This window comes from Pristiophorus japonicus, unplaced genomic scaffold (genome assembly GCF_044704955.1).
Source record: "Pristiophorus japonicus isolate sPriJap1 unplaced genomic scaffold, sPriJap1.hap1 HAP1_SCAFFOLD_219, whole genome shotgun sequence".
NCBI lineage: Eukaryota > Metazoa > Chordata > Chondrichthyes > Pristiophoridae > Pristiophorus > Pristiophorus japonicus.
In genome coordinates this window covers 660,493-671,475 of record NW_027251897.1, presented here as the reverse complement: position 1 = coordinate 671,475, position 10,983 = coordinate 660,493, and the positions used below count along the sequence as shown (strand labels likewise).

Sequence of the window (10,983 nt, the reverse complement as noted above, 5' to 3'; positions counted from 1 at the left end):
GGAATCTTGGCCTTTATTGCAAAGGGGATAGAGTATAAAAGCAGGGAAATCTTGCTCCAGTTATACAGGGTATTGGTGAGGTCACACTTGGAATACTGCGTGCATTTTTGTTTTCCATATTTACGAAAGGATATACTTGCTCTGGAGGCAGTTCAGATAAGGTTCACTGGTCGATTCCGGAGTTGAGGGGGTTGACTTCTGAGGAAAGGTTGTTTAGATTGGGCCTCTACTCATTGGAATTCAGAAGAATGGGTCGTAATCTTCTCCAAATGTATAAGATTATGAGGGGGCTCGACAAGGTGGATGCAGAGTGAATGCTTCCACTGGTGGGGGAGACTAGAACCAGAACTTAGAATAAGGGGCCACCCATTTAAAACTGAGATGGGGAGAAATTTCTTCCCTCAGAGGGTTGTAAATCTGTGGAATTCGCTGCCACAGAGAGCTGTGGAAGCTGGGACATTGAATATATTTAAGTCAGAAATTGATAATTTCTTAAATGATGAGGGGATAAGGGGTTATGGGTGGGGGCGGGGAAGTGGAGCTGAGTCAATGATCAGATCAGCCATGATCTTATTGAATGGCGGAGCAGGCTCGAGGGACGGTGTGGTCGACTCCTGCTCCTGTTTCTTATATTCGTATAACTGGAACACAAGGGGACAGATGTTATGTGCAGCTACACAAAGCCCTGGTTAGACCTCACTTGGGGGACTGTGTTCAGTTCTGGTACCGCACAGGCAGCATCTGCTTTTTTGCCAGGAGACGAAACTCGCCTCCGATTGTTCATCCACAGCAAGTTTAAACATAATGTTCCCGCTCTGGATAGAACAAGGGACTTTTCACATATAAAGCAAACGTGATAACCGCTACACGACAGAAACCTCAGTTACAAGCAGCACAACAGAGGGGAGCTGAACAGTGAGCTCCCTCGGTGCTGATCGGGACCGATGCTGATGTGGAAGCAAGTCATCCTCGACTCCGGGGGACTGCCTCTGAAGAAGAGAGGAGGATCAGGAATGTGTTGGCTCACCTTAAACAACTTCTGTCCCACACTGAAAGCTCTCAATCCTTCTCCTCCACTGCCCTTTGCAGAAATGTCACGTAATTACCACCCACCATGTTCACTTCCACATCCTCACAGTGGGCCACAGAGACTCCTGCCGTCTCCCCGCGATCAGCGAACTCACCCAGTTTGTAAAGTTACATCCGGAACAAGTGTCCCGCAAAGGGCAGGAGAAGCCAGAGAGTCTGTGAACTCAGTGTGTAACAGGAAGTAACGGGGTTATTAACGGTGATTACAGCAATTCATCATCATCATCTGCAGTCCCTCGAAATCAAGGAAGACTTGATTCCACTCTAAAAATGAGTTCTCAGGTGACTAAACCGTCCAATACGGGAATTACAGTCTCTGTCACAGGTGGGACAGACAGTGGTTGAAGGAAAGGGTGGGTGGAACTGGTTTGCCACACGCTCCTTCCGCTGCCTGTGCATGTGTTCTGCATGCTCTCGGCGATGAGACTGGAGATGCTCAGCGCCCTCCAGATCCTCTTCCTCCACTTAGGGTGGTCTTTATCCAGGGACTCCCAGGTGTTGGTGGGGATGTTGCATTTTATGAAGTGGCTTTGAGAGTCCTTCAAACGTTTCCTCTGCTCAACTGGGGCTCGCTTGCCGTGCAGGAGTTCCGAGTAGAGCGCTTGCATTTGGAGTCTTGTGTCAGGCATGCGAACAATGTGGCACGTCCAACGGAGCTGGTCAAGTGTGGTCAGTGCTTCGATGCTGGGGATGTTGTCCTGATTGAGGACGCAAATGTTGGTGCATCTGTCCTCCGAGGGGATTTGTTGGATTTTGCAGAAACATCTTTGGTGGTATTTCTCCAGTGACTTGAGGTGTTACTGTATAAGGTCCATGTCTCTGAGCCATACAGGAGGACGGGTATCACTGCAGCCCTGTAGACCATGAGCTCAGTGGCAGATTTGAGGGCCTGATCTTCGAACACTCTCTTCCTCAGGCGGCCGAAGGCTGCACTGGCGCACTGGAGGCAGTGTTGAATCTCGTCATCGATGCCTGCCCTCGCTGATAATCGGCTCCCGAGGTATGCAATTATTCATCCTCTCACAGAACTCACTTTTTTTCATGCGATAACCTGATTGAGAATAGAAAGAGGGTTCGTGCTCGGGATCTTAACCACTCGACCACCAAGGACAAATTATGATAATGGTATATATTATATATATATATATATATATATATCTATATTAATAGAATCATAGAATCAGAAAGTTTCAGCACAGAGTGAGGCCATTTCGGCCCATCGTGTCCCCGCCGGCTGACCAAGTGCTATCCAGCCTAATCCCACTTTCCAGCTCTCGGTCCAGAGCTCTGTAGGCTGCAGCACTTTAAGTGCACATCCACGTATCTTTTAAATGTGGTGAGGGTCCCTCCCTCTATCAACCTTTCAGGCATTGAGTTCCAGACCCCCACCACCCTCTGGGTGATGAAATGTCCCCTCATGTCTCCTCTAAACCTCCCCCAATTACTTTAATTCTACGCCCCCTGGTTGTTGACCCCTCTGTCAAGGGAAACAGGACATTCCTGTCCATTCTATCCAGGTCCCTCAATTTTATACACCTCAATCAGGTCTCCGCTCAGACGCCTCTGTTGCAAAGAAAACAGATTCAGCATCTCCAAACTATCCTCATAGACAAAATTCTCCAGACCAGGCAACATTCTAGTAAATCTCCTCTGCACCCTTTCCAGTGAAATCACATATTTCCTGTAATGTGGTGACCAGAATTGCACGCAGTACTCCAGCTGTGGTGTAGCCAGTGTTTTGTACAGTTCAAGTATAACCTCCTTGCTCTTGTATTCCATGCCTTGACTAATATAGGCAAGTATTCCATATGCCTTCTTAACCACATTAACTACCTGGCCTGCTACCTTCAGGGATCTGTGGACCTGCACTCCAAGGTCCCTTTATTCCTCTACACTTTTCAGTGTCGTACCATTTAATGTGTATTCCCTTGCCTTGTTAAAACTCCCCAAATGCATTACCTCACACTTATCTGGATTGAATTCCATTTGCCACAGTTCTGCCCACCTGACCAGTACATTGATCATCATCATCATAGGCGGTCCCTCGATCGAGGACGATTTGCTTCCATGAGTTCACAGGTGTTTCGATGAAGGACCCGATGTTCCAGTCCTGAACTCCAATTGAGTGGGTGGAAGATGCCTTTGTGTGGATTTATTTAACGTGGGGTGACCGTTGCACACCAGCCACCACACGCGCTTGACAGAGCTGGGTCTTGGTCCAGTGGCGAGGGTTAACCAAGACGACAGGAGACCAGCTCTGCTGCACGGACCTAGCGCGCACACATATCGCAGTGTGGGCTGGGCCCGTGCTGCCCCTGGGCCCTCGGCTCTTCTGGGCCCCGTATCCTCATCTGTCGCACCTCCTCCACGATCTGTCGCCGCTCCTCCACCATAAACATTCACCGCATCGCGCCACAAACACTCACCGCTCATCCACCCCGACCTTCCCACTCCTCTGCACCTGGGCCCTGCCGATGTTCCTGCTCACGCTCCAAAATGACGACCAGGGTTTTGATGAAGTCACTCAGACGCCCATCTCAAAAACGTCGGTATTTGTTTAAATACCTTAAAAATGTTAACATATATGTAATAAAGCTTGAAGCACCTCCCGGAATTCCTTCTAAGATGGAATTATCGTTTGTTGATCCAGATTGCAGAATCCATGGAGAGATGTTACCCGTGGTATCAGGTGGTGTGGCTGGATTCCGATGGACTGCATGGATAGCTTACCAACTTCGCTTGTTGTTTTAGTATCATCGCGCTGGTCCCTCGGAGAACAGTGTGAAGTGGTGGGAGGATCAATGTGGCCAGGATTCATGTCCTGGTCAATATTTATCCCTCAATCAACATCACAGAGACAGATGATCTGGTCATCATCACACTGCTGCCAATAGGAGCCTGCCGTGTGCAAATTGGCGGCTGTGTCTCCCACACTACAAGAGTGAGCGCACTTCAAAAAGTACTTCATTGGCTGCAAAGCGCCTTGAGACATCCATTGATATCTTCCTGTAGTCCGCCACTTTCTTCTTCATTATCAACCACTCAGCCTATTTTAGTGTCATCTGCAAACTTCTTACTCATACCCTCAACATTTCAGTCCAAATCATTGATGTTTACCACAAAAAGCAAGGGACCCAGCACTGAGCCCTGCGGAACCCCACTGGATCACAAAATCACCCATCAACCATTACGCTTTGATTCCTGCCTCTGAACAAATTTTGGACCCAACTTACCACTTTGCCCTTGAATCCCATGGGCTCTTACATTCGTAACCAGTCTGCCAAGTGCGACCTTATCAAAAGCTTTGCTAAAGTGCATATACATTACATCATACCACTGCCCTCAACAACCCTCCTGGTTACCTCCTCGAAAAATGCAATCAACTTAGTCAGACATGACCTTCCCTTGACAAATTCATGTTGACTATCCTTGATTAATACATTTCTTTCCAAATGAAGATTTATCCTGTCCCTCAGGATTTTTACAAATAATTGGAGAAGGTTCAGCTGACCAGCCTGTATTTACTCAATCCCTTTCTCCCTTTTTAAACAAAGGTATAACGTTAGCAGTGCTCCAATCCTCTGGCCCCGCACCTGTAGCCAGTGAGCATTGGACAATGGTGGTCAGAGCCTCTGCTATTTCCTCTTTTGCTGCTCTTATCAGCCTGAGATACATTTCATCCGGGCCTGGGGAATTTTCCACTTTCGAAGCTGCTGGACCACCAATACTTCCTCTCTCACTCTGTTTATTTCATCTAATGTTTCACACCTCTCCACCCTCATTGCAAAGTCCACATCGCCCCTCTCTTTTGTGAAATCTGATGCAAAGTATTCACAAAGAATCCTACCCAAGTCTTCCGCCTCCGCGTACAGATTCCCTTTATGGACTCTAATAGGCCCCACTCTTTCTCTACTTATCATCGTGCTCTTAATGTATTTATAAAACATCTTTGGGTTTTACCAGATTTAATTGCCAACATTCTCTCATGCTCTCTCTTTGCTTTCCTGATATAGTTTTTAATTGCACATCTGCACCTCGAGAGTTTCTGCAGTATTGAGTTATCGATATCTGTCATAAGCTTCCCTTTTTTTCGTTAGCTTTCCAGGTATGTCCCCTGACATCCCGGGAGCTCTAGAGTTGTTAGTCCCATCTTTGTTTTAAGGGAACATACCTGCTCTGTCCCCTCAGGATCTCCTGCTTGAATGCCTCCCACTGCTCTGACACTGATTTACCAGCAAGTACCCGTTCTCAGTCCACTTTGGCCAAATTCCATCTCAGCTCAGCAAAATTGGCTTTACCCCAATTGAGAACTTTTATTCCTGGTCCCCTTTGTCCTTTTCTATAACTACCCTAAACCTTACTGAGTCTGATCACTCGCATCAAAATGCTCTCTCACTGATACCCCTCATACCTGCCCCTCTTCGATGACAAGACCCAGTCTAGAACCGCCCCTCCCTTGATGGGCTTGTTACATACTGGATAACGAATTTCTCCTGAATGCATTTTAGGAATTCTCCACCATCTGTACCATTCACACTATCATTTTCCCAGTTAATATTCGGGTAGTTAAAATCCTCCACTATTACAGCTCTATAGGTTTTGCACTTCTCAACATTCTGCCCATATACTTGTTCTTCTATCTCCCTGGAACTGCCTGGGCGTCTATAGTGCACTCCCAGTAGTGTGATCGCCCCTTTTTTGTTCTTTAATTCAACCCACATGGCCTCGTTTGATGACCCCTCTCACACATCTTTCCTTTTCACAGCTGCAGGATCCGTCAATAATCTCTCACAAATCAACTGAAAGCAGCTGGAATGTGCAGCTTTGAGAGGGGCTTTCTGCACTGTCAGGGCTGGAAACTGTTGAGTTTGAATGTGTACCGAACTGTTCAGAGTATTCAGCAAATATCGCAGGACTGGGAGACATTGTGCTTTGTTAATACTGAACCAGAAATGCACATTATTCAATGCTTCTCATATTTAATTGAGCACGTTTTCAGCTGGTTTTGAAACGGGAACCTTTTGCGTGTGAAGCGAATGTGATGACCACTACACTACGGAACACACGCTTTCAAAGCAGACTGCAACCTGAATGCAGCAACTTAGACCGCTCGGCCATCCTGACTGCTCAATATTATGTGTGGCCACCTGCAGTTTGATTTTGACCTTTTGTGTCCTGTCACATGAAGTAAATGAGGACAGCAGGCGTATCTCTGCCTGACACCGGGTAAACAGTGAGACAGACGTTGGAGCAAGGGTCTGGTGATTGTGAAACAGCAAAGAAAATATTAATTCTGGAATTACCCAAAGGAACAGTGACCTCGACATGATTTAAACACGCAACTTTCTGATCAAGAGGCAGACACACCACCGCTGCACTACGAGGCCTAAACACTGAGTCTGAGATGTTCGTCTATATGAAGGTTCTGCAATAAAAGGGGCTTTAAAATCCCCGCCCATTCCCACCGGCTGTCAGAAGCAGCGCTCAACTGCCAGTCACCATATGTTTATTTGTTAAACTTTTGTGTTGCTTTCACGGGAAAGCATCATTAATTAACCCATCACCTTCTTTTGCACAATGAAAGAAATGCTAACTGAGGGAGAGTCGATAATTTAATCAATAAATACAGCAAATGCTGGAAATCTCAGCAGGTCAGGCAGCATTTGCTCGGAGACGAAACTCAGCTCTGATTGTTCATCCACAGCAAGTTTAAACATAATGCGCCCAATTGGGATCGAACCAGGGACCTTACACGTTTTAAGCAAACGTGATAACTACTACACGACGGAAACCTCTGGCAAAGCAGCCCCAACAGAGGGGAGCTGACCAGTGAGCTCCCTCGGTGCTGATCGGGAATGTGCTGGCTCACCTTGAACAACTTCTGTCCCTCACTCAAAGCTCTGAATCCTTCTCCTCCGCTGCATTTACAGAAATGTCACGGATCACCCAGCCACCGTGTTCACTTCCACATCCTCACAGTGGGATCACAGAGGCTCCTACCGTCTCCCCGAGATCAGCGAGCTCACCCAGTTTGTAAAATGAAACCCCGAACACCTGTCCGGCAAAGGGCAGGAGAGGCGGGAGAGTGTGTAAGCTCGTTCTGTAAAAGACAGTAGTGGGGTTATTAACGGCGATTACAGCAATCATTAATCCTCTCACACACATCAATTATTTTTCTGCGATGAACTGATTGAGAATGGAAAGAGGTTTAATGCTCGAGATCTTAACCACTCAACCAGAGAACAGCTTCGATAATTTGTATAAATATAAAAATATATTTTTATTTATGGACCTGAATATCAACGGCTAGCTGCCGAGACCTCATGGCGCAACGGTCGTGCATCTAACTTTGAGCGAGAGAAATTGTTCCACAGTGACACCCATTTCATCTTTTGTTCCCTTTTAAACACTAGAAACTGAGACAGGGGAATAAATAGAGAAACCAAAGCACAGGGATACAGACAAGAGGAAGAGAGAAGGGGAAATACTGTCCCCACCCAGAACTAATGCAGAAACCCCTCTGCTGCACTCGGGGTGGCCACCCACATCCTGGATACACTAACGTCCCAACAGCTCATTGACTGTCGGATTGGGACCGTGCGGCGCTTCAGAAGACAGGTCGAAAAAGCAAAGTCCCTAAATCGATCTCATGTGCTCCTTCTGCCAAGAATAGCTACACACAAAAAATGCTTTTATAAAAGTTACATCTTATCTCCAGGTTTGTCAAAAAGTTAGCTTGTTGGTCAAGGTGTATGATTCTCGTTTCTGGATTGTTAATTGAAATTTGCGAGAGATCCCGGCCGAGCCCACTATTCTGCCGCCAATTTTGAAATTACATCGAACTTTTGCAAAGAAGGACTTGAATTTCTGCAATGCCTTTCAGGAACTCATGATGCCCCAAAGCGCTTTACAGCCATGGAGTTATGTTTGAAGTGTTGTAGTGCGGGGAAAGATGTGCCCAAATCACCCCACACGAACCTCAACTCTTTGCGAAGGAGTTCAGTGCAAATAATCATGTGCCTCAGGGACTTAGACTTTCTTTGAATGAGTTCTGCTTGTACCTGTATTCAAGCTTAAAACAGCAACTGGGCTTCCTTCTCGTGGTTAGCGAGTAGGTGACGAGGTTTGCGGTTGATGTCCGTCAATTTCAATCTTTGAAATTTCACCAAGCAACGAAATGATGAATCCAACTGTCCGTGTAATCCTTTTGTTCAGGTTTAATCACAGGAATATCTGCAGTCAGGAGCTGAAAAGTAATTAAAACCTACGACTGGCTTCGGGGCAATCGGAATACTTTGTCACAGACAAGGCACCGGAAGGCTGGAAGGTAGATCACACCGGTTGCGGGAGAGCTGGTTGGCGGTGACATGGAAGTGTCTGCAGTGTGCGGGACCAGACTGCTTCCACGCATCCACGATGAATGTCCCACCCTTTATTTGGGAAAAGTACAAGTGAGAGTGGACAAGTTCCATCCCGGTCGGAGCATTCTGAAGCTTTAACTGACTGACACCCTGGTTTGGGATGTCTTGCAATTTATATTTAAGTTAGTCTCTGTGGCGCAATGGGTTAGCGCATTCGGCTGTTAACCGAAAGGTTGGTGGATAGAGCCCACCCAGGGACGAAGCCTTTAACTGTTTTTTCCCCGAGGATTCGGTGCCGCACAGTTCCAGGTTGTCATTGTGCGTTTTTGCTGCACGAATATATTGCGCAAACATTACCAGCTGTGTTTTTATCCAGTGAGTTCCCACTCCAATACTTTTATGAACATTTAGTTCATGGAAAACGATAACAATTCTTTACATGGACCATGGTCCTCCATCCAGTCCACGAGAAATTAATTCCGTTTTTTTGTTTAAAAGAACTGGTGGAAATTGTCTGACCTATCGTTATGGCTTTGCTCAGATGCTGAGAGTCAACAGTTTGCGAAGAATTATCTCATGGCCAAAGCCAAGCATGACAATGTCTCTCAGCATTTGTTCTATGAATCCCTGAAATTCGCAATGTCCTGCGAGGCGCCTTAATTCGGCGAAATAGCTCGCCTCTTCCTGGCCCTCCGACCGTTGGCACGTGTGGAACCGATACCTCGCCATCAGATCGCTTCCTTTAGGATTTAGATGCTCTCAGACCAGCGTACACAATTCTTCATAGGATTTAGTTGTTGTTGTCACCAGCGCTAGAAGATTCTTCATGAGGCCATAGTTTGCTGCCCCACAGACGGTAAGGAGGATCGCCCTTCATTTGGCAGCATTCTCGTCCACTTCCAGCTCATTGGCCACGAAGTATTGGTCGAGTATCTCCACAAAGGCTTCACAATCGTCCACTTCTGCGAACTTCTCCAGGATACCAACTGTTCCTTGCATTTTTGCGTGGTTGTTCATTGTCTCGTCGCCAATTGATACGCTCATAATAAAGGATGAAACTTAGTATTGTGAATAATGAGTAAGTGTGACCTTAACTCCTTTAATAAGACTCCAGGGTACAGGTACCTCATGTGTGGCCTGCTTATATACCGTGCTCCCAAGGGATACTGGGATCACTTGGGACTCCGACAGGTAAGCCCTCTGGTGGTGGTGTGTACAGGTTATCAAGGGTTAAATACATAACACAAGATGTGTACAGAAATCTACCATCAAAAGCCCTGTCATTAACCGCAAGTGGTTTCCTGCCAATTTTCTGATCACAAAGCGCTTTCAGTCCTTGTCCTTAAAATTGCAGATGCGGAAATTGATGAGTTTAATGACTTTGAAAGGAGGACATTGTTGTTTGGTGCCGTTCTGGTCAGAGAAATGTTTGTGAAAGGAACTTTTTGCAGAGGGAGGGATTGAGCATTTCAGCTTGTTCCTGAACACTTCTCTCTGGGCACTGAGCTCAGCAGCAATTTCTGTCGTGTCGAGGTTATCACATTTCCCTCACACATGAAAAGTTCCCGGTTCAAGCCTGCGCAGAAACATTATTTCTCAAACAGCAACTTGTCTGCAATAAAATTAAATAAAAGCTGTTTTGGATACATTGTTGCATGAGCAATGCACATTTAAAACCAGTCTCCTCAAATACAGATTGTGTAAAATCAGATGGGGGATAAAACTTCATCAAGGATTAAAGTTTCATGAATTATTAAAGTTCAGTTATTGAAGTTTTGACTGTCCCTGTCAGCATTTCATTCATTCTGTGAAACAATGCTCTCGGTTTACACCAGCAGAACTAAGCTGCATTTGAAACCACAAACAACTCATTAATTATTCGCTTTTCCCCAGTTCCAGAGCTCAGAGAGTTATTGTCCATCCCTGGGATGCAAGCTACCTCAGACCCGGGCCAAAGTTCCCCGTACACCGAGCACAGGCTCAGCAAAACCCCGGGGGAGAGGTTATCCCGGTCACTGGGCCTTCCAGCAACACTGAACAAGCGCCCGGTCTGAAACTTTCCAGAGTAATAACTTGTCACTGGAGCATCTAACAGTAAGGACCGAGCGGTCTGAGGCACTGCTTTCATTATTTGATTAAATTATCAACTCTCCCTCAGTTCGCATTTTTATCATTGTGCAAAAGAAGATCATGGGTACATTAATGATATTTACCCACAAAAGCAACATAAAAGTTTAATGAAAAGTAATCGCCCAACGTGGAGCTCGAACCCACGACCCTGAGATTAAGAGTCTCATGCTCTACCGACTGAGCTAGCCGGTCTGCTCAATATTTATTCTGTCAATCCCCTTCAGAATATTGTCTGTTTCAATGAGATCACCTCTCATTCTTCTGAACTCCAGAAAGTATCGGGCGATTCTCCACAATATCTCACCATTGGACCGTCCTCTCATCCCAGGAATCAATCTGGTGAACCTCCGTTGTACCACCTCCAAGACAAGTCTATCCTTCCTCACCAGGGCCCTGTACAATT

The 10,983-nt window shown here is 46.2% G+C and overlaps 2 non-coding genes across 2 annotated transcripts; one reads left to right on the top strand and one right to left on the bottom strand.

The window, feature by feature from the left end:
• Positions 1-8,636: 8,636 nt before the first annotated feature.
• trnan-guu (transfer RNA asparagine (anticodon GUU)) lies at positions 8,637-8,710 on the top strand. The gene has a single exon. It is a non-coding gene; the product is annotated as a tRNA-Asn (tRNA).
• A 1,989-nt stretch (positions 8,711-10,699) lies between these two features.
• trnak-cuu (transfer RNA lysine (anticodon CUU)) lies at positions 10,700-10,772 on the bottom strand. The gene has a single exon. It is a non-coding gene; the product is annotated as a tRNA-Lys (tRNA).
• Between the last annotated feature and the right edge of the window lie 211 nt (positions 10,773-10,983).